Source organism: Carcharhinus amblyrhynchos, chromosome 16 (assembly GCF_965287045.1).
Source record: "Carcharhinus amblyrhynchos chromosome 16, sCarAmb.v2.hapA, whole genome shotgun sequence".
Taxonomy (NCBI): Eukaryota; Metazoa; Chordata; class Chondrichthyes; order Carcharhiniformes; family Carcharhinidae; genus Carcharhinus; species Carcharhinus amblyrhynchos.
Window position 1 is genome coordinate 38,596,732 of NC_137339.1, and position 12,733 is coordinate 38,609,464.

The 12,733-nt window shown below is 42.6% G+C and overlaps 1 protein-coding gene across 4 annotated transcripts in view; it reads right to left on the bottom strand.

The window, feature by feature from the left end:
• tshz2 (teashirt zinc finger homeobox 2) overlaps positions 1 to 12,733 on the bottom strand; it is a 464,342-nt gene that overhangs the window by 201,974 nt on the left and 249,635 nt on the right. The window contains exon 3 of one of the 4 annotated variants that reach the window (XM_080205014.1): positions 7,356 to 7,531. The exons of the other annotated variants lie outside the window; for them this stretch is intronic. The gene's annotated coding sequence lies outside the window, so the exon portion shown is untranslated. Of the gene's footprint in view, positions 1 to 7,355; positions 7,532 to 12,733 lie in introns of those variants that run through there. 4 annotated transcript variants of the gene reach the window in all.

The following is a 12,733-nucleotide window of genomic DNA, read 5'->3' on the forward strand; positions in this document are numbered from 1 at the left end:
GTTTAATATAAAAGCAGGTAAGATAGCCCCTATTACAGCAATGCTCTGGGTAAATGGAAAGCGTCTTGAGATGGAAGTTGATACAGGAGCATCAGTCAATGTAATACATGAGCATACATATTGGTACTTGAGAGAACCATTGAATTTAAAGAGCATTGCAACCAAGTTAACAATTTATACTGAAAAAGTGATAAAAATAATGGGAATCACAATGATACCTGTAAGCCATGGGCAATAGTCTGCCCAACTCCCAGTGATCATAGTGACAGGCGAAAGACCAGTCCTTCTTGGCCACAATTAGCTTAAAGAAATCAAGTAAATTTGGACTGAGATTTTCCAAGTGTGGGAAGAAGAACTGCTCAAACTGTTGAAGAAATACGAGAGCGTCTTCAAGGCAAAATAAAAGTGAAGATCTATGCGGACCTAGAGGCATCCTCTCAATTCTTTAGGGCGAGACTAGCACCATATGTTTCACAAGAGAAAGTAGACACTGAATTAAAGTGATTGGAGGAGCTCGGCATTATCCAGCCAGTTCAGTTCTCGGAACGGGCAGCACCCATAGTTCCTGTATTGAAACCAGACAAGACCATCTGCATTTGCGGTGATTACAAGTTAACAATTAATTGGACTGTCATGTTAGAAAAACATTCAATCCTGAAGTTTGAAGACCTGTATGCAAAGCTGGCTGGATATCATTCTTATAAAAAGCTAGGTAAGATTCATGCATATCAGTAACTCGAATCAGACACCGTTTCCTGAGGTTAGTCAGAATAAACACAAAGGGCCCTATTTTACCATTGCGTTGTGCCTGTTTTCGAGCACGAAAACATGGTAAAGTTGGATGTGAAGCTATTAATACGATCTGTGCCTGCATCCGCGTAGATGGCCACTTTACTGAAGCCTGGGAATAGGCACGATCCGATTCACACCTGAACAGGTGCAACAGTGAATTTAATGTATTTGCATGTATTTAAATTGAATTAATGAACTGCCTGAGGCCAGATCATTCTCTGGGGAGCGGAGGGTGGGAGAAAGGGAGTGAGGCCAGATCATTCACTGGGGGGGGCAGGGAGGGTCAGAGGAGGGAGGCCAGGTCATTCTCTTGGTTGGGGGGGCGGGGTGGTGCAGGAAGGGAGTGAGGCCAAATCATTCTCTGGGGGGTAGGGGGAATGAGGCCAGATCATTCTCTGAGGAGGCGGGGAGGTGGAAGGGAAGTGAGTCCAGATCATTCTCTGGAGGGTGGAGGGAGGAGGGAGGAAGGTAAGATGTATCTCTGGTGGTGGGGGAGAGGTGGGGGGAAACCTGATCGCACACTGGTGGGGGATGTTGGCCTTCATAGCAAGGGGGATTGAATATAAAAGTAGGGAGGTCTTGCTGCGGCTGTATAGGGCATTGGTGAGGCTGCAGCTGGAGTACTGTGTGCAGTTTTGGGCGCCGCACCTGCGCAAAGATATTTTGGCCTTGGAGGGAGTGCAGAGGAGGTTTACTAGGCTGATACCGGAGTTGAGGGGGTTGAGCTATGAGGAGAGGCTGAATAAACTGGGCTTGTACTCGTTAGAGTTTAGAAGAATGAGGGGAGATCTCATTGAGACGTATAAGATGATGAATGGGATGGATAGGATAGAGGTGGAGAGGCTCTTCCCGCTCAGAAAGGATAGTAGGACTAGAGGGCACAGCCTCAAGATAAAGGGGGGGTGGTTTAGAACGGAGTTGAGGAGGAACTTCTTCACTCAAAGGGTGGTGAATCTCTGGAATTCTCTGCCCGTTGAAGTGGTGGAGGCTGCCTCGCTAAATATTTTTAAGACGCGGGTTGATGGGTTTTTGATAAGAGAGGGGATTAAGGGTTATGGGGAGAGGGCGGGAATGTGGAACTGAGCCACGACAGATCAGCCATGATCTTATTGAATGGCGGGGCAGGCTCGAAGGGCTAGATGACCTACTCCTGCTCCTATTTCTTATGTTCTTATGAAGGGCAGATGGATCTCTGGTGGGGGTGACGGGGGGAGCGGGGGGGGGTTCACTGCCTCTCTGCAGGCAATTGGTGGGGGGGGGGGAGGGGGCAGCGGGTTGCGAACGGTCTGCGTAGTGGGGAAGAGGGGGGATAAGGGGGACAGTAATGTCTGTGGGAACCTTCACTTTCGCTTTTGGCCCCTGGGCCACTTTCTCCATTTTCTGCAGTCCGGGAGCGATCTGACATGGGTGCGCTTGTTCAAATTTCTAACTGCGCATGCACAGTTCAGAGCTCCAATTGTTTCAGGCACGCTACGCCCTACCCACAGCGTGATTCAGACCCACAACTTTTTTTCAGGCTGAGTGCGTATGGGGGTGCCTGAAAGCAGATTTCCAAGACGGATTTGAATTGCATAATTAATAAGGATATTATTAAACTAGAAAGAGCGCAGATAAGATTTACTAGGATGCTACTGGGGCTTGATGGATTGAATTATAAGGAAAGGCTGAATAGACTGGGACATTTTTCTTTGGAGAATAGGAGGCTGAGGGGTGACCTTATAGAGGTCTGTAAAATAATGAAGGGCATAGACAAGGTAGATAGTCAATATCTTTTCCCAAATGTAGGGGAATCTAAAAGAAGAAGGCACAGGTGTCAGGTGAGAGATACAAAAGTGTCCAGAGAGGCAATTTTTTCACACAGAGGGTGGTGAGTGTCTGGAACAAGCGGCCAGAGGTAGGAGTAGAGGTGGGTACAATTTTATCTTTTAAAAAGCATTTAGATAGTTACATGGGTACAATGGGTATAGACGGATATGGGCCAAATGCAGCAAATTAGGATTAGCTTAGGGGTTTAAAAAAAAGGATGGCATGGACAAGTTGGGTTGAAGGGCCTATTTCCATGCTGTAAACCTCTATGACTCTATGCACCCAGATTCAGCACTTAGAATGAAAATGGTAAAATCAGGCCCAAGGTGTTCCAGTACACCCGCCTGCCTTTTGGCGTGTTTTCAGCATGTGCAATTTTCCAGAGGATAATGGATAGTGAGCAGCATGGCTGCCACATGTTGTGGTATGCATTGATGATGTTCTCATAACTGGATCAACAGGAACCCGGGATCTAGCAAACTTAAGAGATGCTGAAGCAATTTCAAGAGGCTGGAGTTTGTCTCAGAGGTAACCTACCTGGGTTACCTTGTAGATGCACAAGGATTACACCCATGGAAGACAAGGTACCAGCCCCCAAAAACACTTCTGAGCTCAAAACAATTTTGGGAGTGGTAAATTACAATGGGCATTTTTACCAAACTTGTTGAAATTATTGGTCCCCTTGCATACTCTGCTAAAGAAACATCTTGGAAGGCTCCCCAGGCAGAAGCTTTCAGAGTAAAATGATTGCATCCTTCAAACTTGTTAGTACATTTCAACCCATCTAAGGAACTAATGTTGACCTATGTGCTACATAAAAGGCGACCCACAATTTGAAGAAGTATTATCAATAGTTTTTGCAGGCAAGAAATTTTACCAGTGGCACTTTAGCATAATTTCTGACCACAAGCCGTTCTTGGGTCTCTTAAAAGAAGCGAAGGCTATTCCTGCAATCACATCAGCAAGAATTCAACATTGGGCATTAAGTCTGTCCACTTATTCCTTGGGAATGGCCTGGCCGGCCAAGGATGGAAGCCCATATTGATTATGTTGGTCCATTCATGGGCATAAAACTTCTGCTCATTGTTAATGCACACTCTAAGCGGATGAATGATTGAAAGATTACACCAATGTTTTTCCACCCGCGGAATATCTTAAGTCATAGCGCAGGAATTTACAGCCTTGGGTGAAACCAAAATTCCCGTTCGAGGTCAATGGTGATTTCTGTTGTTGGGCCCTCACCTGCTCCGATTCCATGGCAGGCAAGTTGGTAGAGTTCTGGCCATAGTATCTGACAATAGAGCAGTATTCACAATTGGTGAAATGGTGGATGACACCATTTGTGGAGGAATTTTGGTAGGGGGTTGCGTTGGATCCTTGGAATTGTTGTCTTTAAAACTGGATCTTTGTCTTATCAAGTGGACGTAAAAGAAAGGATTGTCCAAAAATAAATAGACCATATGAGAAAAAGAGAGATGCCACAGCAGCCAATTTTGCTAATTGTTCTAGTACTGAAGTACCTGATTATCATGTGGCAGGTACAACCCTACATGCCCATGGAAACAAAACTGAAGAGGCACTGATCATTGTGCTTTTGGCTGACAGCAATCCTATGGAAGCATCCCAGACAGCGGAATTACGCTGCTTCCCAAGGATTCAGAAATCCTCTGAAAGACTTAATTTATAACTGACTAAATTAATATACTACATGTTTAATTATCTGAGACTGTGTAAGTTGAGTATTGAAATTTCTATAAAGGGGCTTCGAGGGGGAGGGATGTGGTGATTGTTCCTTTAAGGACCAATCAGCAGAGTAAGAGTCACATAACCCACATGTAATCATCTAAGTAAGCGTGGGCTTCTGTACTCAGCCATTTTGTGAGCTGATTGCAGCCATGAGGCTGCAAGCCTCTGCATAGTTTTAACCTGTACTGGGTGTAGGAGGATTGGCCATGCTAAATTTCCCCTTGGTGTCAGGGACAAGCAGAATAAATGCATGGCAGTGATAGGGCCTGGTGCAGGCTTGATGGGCCAGATGGCCTCCTTCTACACAGTATGGATTCTATATGATGAAGCATCTTCTCTCTTACTTACCTTCCATTGCAGACTGCTGCCCCTTTTGAGCTGGAGGGCCTCAAATTGGCCCTTCACTTTTGAGAGTCCACCCATTACTCTTAATTTGTGAATGACTGCTCCCCCCACCCCCTCCCCTCTCCCCCCTCACAAGGACCTGGAAACAGTCCTGACTTGCTTCCCACCGCCAGAAGGAAATTTCAACCTTTACACTCTGCATCTGATGATTCAAATTTGACTGTCTCTGCACTTAAATAATTTGAATTATCCAATAATTTAAGAAACATGAACAAGACCACAAAGTGGTAATTGAGTGTTAATGATCAGATAAACAACTCTGAATGACAGAAAGAGTCTAACTCATTGTATTCTCTTTCCAATTCCAACTGAGTTTTCAATCAAGCTGACTAATTTCTCACTGACTTCATAAGTCTTAATGCTTATTGAAGCCTGTGTAGAATTTTATTAAACGGCTCCTGAAAATTCAAGTGAGTTGCGTCCATTGATTAAGCTTCATCCACTAATTCAGTTATATCCTAAAAGAATTCTTGCAGGTTTGTGAAGCATTGTCTATTATTTTTAAGTCCATTCTTATTAATCCTTGTGACTTTATACTCCTTAGATGCAATGGGTCTTTGCATGTCCCTCACTAAAGATTTCAAGCTAATTGGTCAGTACTTCCAGATTGATATTTCACTTCTACTTCCAGTATCTGGGTCAAATTTGCTCTCCTCCAATTCTCAGGTACGCCTCCTCCAGTCAGTTGGGATCCTCAAACGCAACTACTGAGGAGTAGGATCAAAGCTGGCAGAGATATTGAACAATACTGCTTGATTCTTCATGGAAGGTGAAGTAAGGAAATTTGTGTTCCTTTACGTAGAGGATAAGAAAAATCCATAATAGAATATATGGACCTGAATTTTACCACAAGCTTTGGGATCCCAACATCAGGGTAAGAAATGTGACCTGAGCCTGCACTTATCAGCAGTGTGATTGGCTCAGTATTAGTAGCACAGACAGCCTCCAAACTGTGGGACCACAGCCCAATCTGCCTCAGCCACATCATGCATGGGGAAACATGTACATTGCTGAGGAAGGCTGCAGACTGGGCAGCTCCAACAGGTAAGTTCAGATAAATAATAAAAAGATAGGTAGAAGGAGGAAAAACCTGTGGGGAGATCACTTAGGGCACAGGGATTGCTTTTTCCGTGCCTGTAGCCTCCTTTTTGGGTCACGGAGCCTCTAGTTCTGGTAGCCTCTGTGATATCAAAGGAAGGCCACCTCCATTAAATTAGCATTTTGCCCCATACTTAACAAAAGGCCAGTGACTCTGTAATAGGGTCTTTATGTGTGCAAATTGCTACCCGCCACTGCAGAGCGGACAGCAGTTCCACAACTACTCCCACTATTGTGATGAGGCAGGCTCCCTGGTGTTTTATTGGTGTCCCCAGCATCCCAGTGTGCCCAAGGACTCTGAATGGAACAGGGCTAATAGGATGAATGGCCTTTCCATAAAACTGCATTTTCTTATCCTAAACTTTATGGAATCTAAATTTTTTAAAAGTTTATTTATTAGTCACAAGTAAGGCTTATATTAATACTGCAATGAAGTTACTGTGAAATTTCCCTAGTCGCCACACTCAGGCACCTGTTTGGGTCAGTGCATCTAACCAACATGTCTTTCAGACCGTTGGGGGAAACTTGATCACTAGGAGGAAACACATGCAGACACGGGGAGAATGTGCAAACTCCACACAGATAGTGCCCAAGCCAGGAATTGGTCCCTGGCACTGTCAGGCAGCAGTGCTAACCATTGCGCCACCGTGCTGCCTCTACAGGACTGATGGGTTGAATGGCCGTTCCATAAAACTGCATTTTCTTACCCTAAAATTTATGGAATTCTAAATTATTTACAAAAACCTGACATTTCCCTCCTTTGAAGTGCCTTGAGGCTTGTAGAGTATATCCCTTGCGGCCCCATGCAATATAAACATTTAATTTTAACAGCCGATTTTAACTCTGTGCACCCACCGCAATGGTGCGGGCGCAGGGTTAAGAATTCTTGAGTCGCTGAGGAATACTTTGGCCCCTTTAGCGCACCCGAGTTATAACTGGTCCTTTAAATGTTATTCTTAATGCATACTGTTGTGTGACAGCCGAAATGTTTAGATGCAGAGGCTGCCTAATGATTACTTTTGCGAGGAACCCATTCAGCATATGACATTTCCAGCCCTTTTAAGTTCCCCCTTTCCAATTTATGAAATTGCTAATTGTATGTCCTGGGGAATAAGAGAGCCCCCTATAAATTTATTTTTCCAAGAGGAGGATTTCTCTTTTGTTGTCAGATAAATAGCATTTTTTCTTTTTGATTTATCGTGTAGCACATTCTCAAATATCTCGAGCACTGTATTCTGTATTGTGTTCTTTAGGTGCCACTCAAATGCTTACAAATGTCACTCTCCCGTTCGGATCAACTTTTGTAAGTACTCTGCATTAATGTTTAATGGGGCCTCATCACTGATAAGCACAACATTTGGTTTGAATGAGTTGATTTTGACCCTAATGGCGTTTGACTCCAATAATCATAAAGCTGTTATTAGCTTAAGGAATGAGGTGAGCAAAAAGATCTGTCTCTTTGAAGGTTTATTTAGTTCCAATGCACATAATCTTTCTTTTTAAAAGAAAAAGTCACATTTTAACCTTCAAGTCTTTGTGACTGTATCATCTACAAAGCCACTCGGCTTTCTTCTGCCAACATCTGTGGTACAGCATTTTGTGCTCTTGTTGCTGTGATTATGTGGGCTTCTTGCTCGGCAGATAACCAAATGTCAATCTGAGATGTTAGAAGGAAGCTGGGCATCTACAAAACGACAAAAGGAAAATAAGCAAAAACACAAGGCATATAAATTTTGAAGATTGAAAGGTTTTTACTAGTCAAGATTTGAAAGCAGAAAAACACCCTTCATCAATGCCCTGAAAGAAACCATTTTGTGTATTTTACTGCAGAACATTTTTATATCAATTTACTCTATATAGAAACAATCACGGAAAAAACAATTTCTGACTAAACTGCCACTCAACCAGCACACTGTAGTCCCGTTAATGGAATGGATTATTAAAACACTAGAACTTGGTTGTTTTGCAATTACCTGAGTCAACTCTAGATGACTGACTGAACAAAGTATTCCTTGCATTGTTCAAGCACTTCAGTCATCTTTTTATCTGAAAAGCCTAGCTCCCTAACAAATAACTGCTGCCAGAAAAATCAACTTCCTCAGCTATGGCAAGGCCTACATAATTTATGGCTTTAATATGCTCACTGAGGTGTATAGTCTATGACAGTAATTATAAATGCAATAAGAAATTATAGCTGAATGCTTTAACTGCATTAGGAGCCATTTGATGAACAATGATGATTGCTCCTCATTTTGAACAATAGAGGGCAAGTGAGTGTCAACGCATTAGAATATTTGCTGTTCTGCTCTGTTCTTTTTCCATTTACCACAGAATGTCAGTTGTCTATTATGAGGCAGCGATGTGATGTCCAGAGGTAGCTTATGACTTGACAGGCACAAAAATGCACAAAGGAACTAATCAGTTTAGTATGCAATGACTTTCATTAGCACTTACAATCTTCAGTTTTTTTTCTTTTTCCTTTAGGTACACGACTGGTTTTAGATTTATTTAGGACAATAGACTTCATTTATGTAAATTCTTGATAAGTGATTTCTGTTTTGTGAACAAGAACTTTGATAACCCAAAGCTTTACTGATTTAGGCTGATTACAATCACTTCTGTTTATTGTCTACCGTACAAAAAATTTCTTCTAAGTGAAAATAATTTTCCTTTTCTATCCATCTCATGCTTTATCCGTTCACTGTCCAATTTTTTGCATAATGATCTCACAGAGTTGCTGTAGCAAATGAGCACTTGTGGCCCACTCTCGTCCCAAAGCAAAACTCTCCCTGTCAAAACATGGCAAATAACAGAGGAGTGGGAAAGCATGGTGGTTCACTCAAGCATCCCATTTTGAGACTGGGGCCAGGATTTTCCCTGTGGGCTTCAGGATACCACCATCAGCCTCAAATGGGGATCACTTGATCCCTGGTGGCGGAATGACATAATGGTTAGCACTGCTGCCCACATCACATTCTCCCTGTGTCTGCGTGGGCTTCCTCTGGGTGCTCCGGTTTCCTCCCACAGTATTGGCTAGGTGCATTGGCCATGCTAGATTCTCCCTCAGTGTACCTAAAACGGTGCCGGAATGTAGCGACTAGGGATTTTCACAGTAACTTGGAATCATAGAATCATAGAAACCGTACAGTGCAGAAAGAGGCCATCTGGCCCATCGAGTCTACACTGACCTCAATCCTACCCAGGCTCTACCCCCATATCCCTACACATTTGCCCACTAATCCTTCTAACCTACGCATCTTACGTCACTAAGGGGCAATTTTAGCATGGCCAATCAACCTAACCTAACCCGCACATCTTTGGGCTTCCTTGCAGTGTTAATGTAAGCTTACTTGCAAACACGAATAAATAAATTTAAATTTAGAAGTTAGAACCATGTGGGAATCAATCACCTGGCTATGATTTTTCCCGAATTGGCCAATTAAGTGCCAGAGAGCTGGTGCATATCCAATTAAGCATGGCGGCTCTGCTTTTAAGCTGAAAGACCATCAGAAGACTCTCCTGCAACGAAGCAGTTGGGCGCCTTTGCAGCTAAGTGAGGGAAGGCGAGCCCCAAGATGGTGGCATTCTCTCTCCAACCTTGATAAATTTAAAAAGCCTTCAGCAATTGGACCACCCACCACTTTCCACTGTGGAGGCAGTGGTGTGGGCGCAGGGTTAAGAATTCTTGAGCCGTTGAGGAATAGTCTGAATAGTCTTTGACTCTACAGGGAAATTCCAGTTGGCCTGTAAGTTTCAGTGAACTCTTAGTTAATTGGTTGCTTGCGGGCAAGAAAATGGCCTGAGGGTAGGTCGGAGCAGGGAAATTAGCATGCTGGATCATGCTGTGGAGTGTCATACACGCTGCCAGTGGGGTTTAAAGATTCTGCTCCAAGTGTTACTTGTCTTTATTGGATCTTCTAAAGGGGAGTAAATTAACCTCGATGGAGAAGGGAACTCCTGTCTTCTGCCAGCTTAAGCAGGAAATGCCTCTGACAATATTTTTACAAACAAAACTATCTAACCCACTTGCTCTGTGAAAACAAAAAGGAACAACATTTCCCAAATGGCTATAAAGGTTTCATGAAAGAAAATCTTGTGCAACAAGTGCGTTAATAACACTAAATGCTACAGATGTCATTTCTTGAACTCCATCATGAGGCCCCGGTAGTGAAAACGACAAGAGGTGCGTTCGTACCAGCCATTCAAGCCCACAACTGCTGCAGCAAGAACAGAGAATTTGGTGCCTTGACAAATCTCCATTCACTGTAGCAGGACCAGAAAATCCCATCAGCGTGAACGGCCGCAAGAATCCACTCAAGAACTGGGATTCTCCGATCTCGTTCACCTGCCACCACTGCCAGACAGAAGGGAGGAATTGGTACTCAGCCAAATCTCCATTCACTGCAGTGGGACCGGAGGATCTCAGATGGGGGCAAAGTTGGAGAATTCCAGCCAAGATTTGGAGATCTGCCACTATTTAAATGTGTCTGAGTCTCAGGCACCAAATTGGTCCCAGGTTTAATTTCCTAACTGTGCTAAATCCCAAACAGGGTGATTATAATTACCTCAATGTATTTGAGTAAATGGTGGGAGGGAGATCAGTAAGTCAGAAAGGTTTCACATTCCTGATTGCTATCGTGATACTGTGCTATAATGGCATGTGTAGATGTCAAGACAGAGAAGTTTGATGTCTCCTGCAGTTAAACAGCCAGCTGAACTCTACTATGAAGAACCATGCAAGAATAATGACCATGTATTGAATTTTTGATTCTGGTGTGCAAAACACTAATTGGGCCTTTTCCTGACTTACAAAAAGAACCCCCCAACTCATGAGTAACATTGCCCAAGATTTTTGAGCTTTCACAGTGGGTTTGCGTTTGCAATGCAGTTTGTGAGTTACAATGGTGCACGGGAGGAGGAGGGCTGCAGGTGCAGAGGCTGGCTGTTTAGAACTTGTCTCAGTTCCTGAAGACAACAGCCTAGTGCATTTTAAGGTGTCAAAAGATTTTACATTTGTCTTTCAGAATGCGCCTTACTCCTCACCAACCTTTGCCCATTAGACACAAACTCTCCAAGGAGATGCATTTTTCTTGGACTTCAATACTCTCACCTGCACACAACAATAGTATGAGAGTGGAAGTATGATTTTCCTGTGTCCTCATGGTGGGAATCTCAACCTTGGAATAAATGCACCTCAGCTCGATTCAGGAAGAGGCAACAGGAAAATAGCATGGGGTTCAGGAAGTCAGAGGAGAGTATATTTTTTTGTTGACGGGAAAACAACATTCTGCATTTTGCGAGTCAATATCTGCTTCCATGAGGAGGCAAAAATCCAGCCAATGAATGCTGTGGTGAAGAATGGTCTCATATGTAGAACCATTGGTGGGAATCAGAGCTATGTGGGAACGTGGAATTGAGGCCACAATCAGATCAGCCATAATCATATTGAATAGCAGGGCAGGCTCGAGGGCCAAATGGCCTCCTCCTGTTCCTAATTCATATGTTCACGTAACTAGTGGGTAAGTAAGTAATGTCACACTCTTCATATACAATAGTGATGAATGTCTCCAATTTACACTTTGATAATGAGTAGCACTGACAGCTTCACCATTATTCTGGTCACAAAATCTGGGCTATTTACTTTAAAGAATTAAATGCTGATTCTTTAAAGTTCTGTGCTTGCACCCCTCTGTAGTGAAACACAATTCTGAACAAAGATCATAGTGAGCTTAATTCAGTGAAATCTGGCCAAAAATGACTAATTTTAATTCAGCACTAGATTTTGTTCGCGAGAGGTATATTGCAAGGCACAAGATTTTGACTTGAATATGCAATCACAAAAGCCCGTGCTTCTTTTTGCTATTGCACACAAATACAACAGTGACTCCATAATTTGACCCACATGAAAGGCAAATTGTGCTGGAATTTAAATCAGAATGACATTTTCTATCTCTATCTAATAAAAGGTGCACAATGACCAGTATTCACATTTTTACCATAATTGGTATTTCCTTTGACTTATCAGATGACAAAATAATAATTACTGGAAATTTCTGTAACCACATCTCTAATGCAAGTACAGTGCAATTTTATGGACGGGATTTTAAAAATGTATGACCCCTTGCCATTTCGGGTGCAGAACGCTGTAAATTACTATTACAGTCTGAGGAAAGGCATCATTAACTGAAATCAGTACTTAGATATGTCCCTAAAAATGGTTGAAATGCACGTCTAAATGGTCCCCTGTAGCAGCACTTTAGATATCACTTCTGAGATGGAAGATATGACAGAGCCACCTGTGGCCGGCATTCAGTTCACAAAATATTTTTTATATATTGAGAAAGCAGGAAAAGCTGAAAATGATTTTGTCAGTATTTAACATTCAAAATAAAAAAAGTACCCTTTAAATTTCAACTGGCAAACTGTACATTTTAACATTTTAAAAGTAGTTTGAAATGATGTTTTGGCTTTTGCTTTGGCTAAGTCTCCTCAGTGATTGTAATTTTAGCAACAAAATGTTGTGGGTTCATTTAACCCAAATGTTGGAATTGAGATTCAAGATTGTTATTTGATCAATGCTAATTGCTTTATAATCAGATAGACTGTCACTGGAGCACATTTACATTACACTATGAATCCGGGATCAAAGCCATGTGGTATAAATTCTACTAACATAGAAATATTGGATTGAAGTTGCCAGCTCAAATTCCGGGGCTTCACAACCAGCCGATATAGAATGTGAGGCGAAGTGATACCAATCATGGCGTTAGTTTTAGTTTTTGCAGTTGACTTGTTTCCCCCGGATAAAGACGATTCAATTCATAAAAGAAACCTCCTCCAATGTAATTGAAATTTACAAATGCAGGCTAAATTCAATATGTCCCAA